This window comes from Myotis brandtii, unplaced genomic scaffold, assembly GCF_000412655.1.
Source record: "Myotis brandtii unplaced genomic scaffold, ASM41265v1 scaffold99, whole genome shotgun sequence".
Classification (NCBI taxonomy): Eukaryota; Metazoa; Chordata; class Mammalia; order Chiroptera; family Vespertilionidae; genus Myotis; species Myotis brandtii.
Window position 1 is genome coordinate 3,246,070 of NW_005372121.1, and position 862 is coordinate 3,246,931.

Genomic DNA, 862 nt, shown 5'->3' on the forward strand with positions numbered 1-862 from the left:
TTACTGTTACTGTGATGGTGTCCCAGACAAGTTGCATATTTCTCTACTATTAGTATAGATTATTTAATACTAGGATAAACATTCAAAAGTCTGATTATTAGTTTAATTAATTTTACTACTTTTTTAAATAGCTGCTTTGGTAAAAAAGACTATGCCATCTGAATACACAGAACCTTATAGGAGAAGTCCATCACTGACTATCTTTCTCAGTCATTATGCTCTTCTGTCACTCTTCTCCATGAATTTTGCAAAAATTTGTATTAAAACTTGGCAGTTCTCCATTTTCCTTGATGCCATTCAGTTTTTTTTCAACCAGATAGTTTGCATTTTTATACTTCTAAAAACTGCAGACTCTTCATTTGTAAGATTTCTTAATCAGATTTTAAAAATTTAAATTTTCTATATGTACAGTAGGACTGCTTTTATAGTTGATATGTATTATTTTCAGCTTCTGTTATTTGTGTCATTGTTTGAGGAGAGGCGACAGGGTGTCTTCTTGGTTTGCCACTTAGGACATGGCCAATTTTTGAAAAGGCTCTTATGTTATAGGACATAAAGATTAACAACGTTTTATTTTTGAAAATAAAAGTAAAATATGTTTTGAAGAACACTTGGAAAGAACAAAAAAGTATAAAGAAATGAAAAACATTCCAAATAAGACTTCTCAGAGGTAAATAATGGTTAACATCCTATCTAATAAAAGAGAAACATGGTAATTAGCCATACCTCCACTACCCTTCCCATTGGCTAATCAGGGAGATATGCAAATTAACTGCCAACCAAGATGGCGGCCGGCAGCCAGGCAGTTTGAAGCTAACAGGGAGGCTTGCTTGCTTCAGTGACGGAGGAAGCCAAGCTTCCC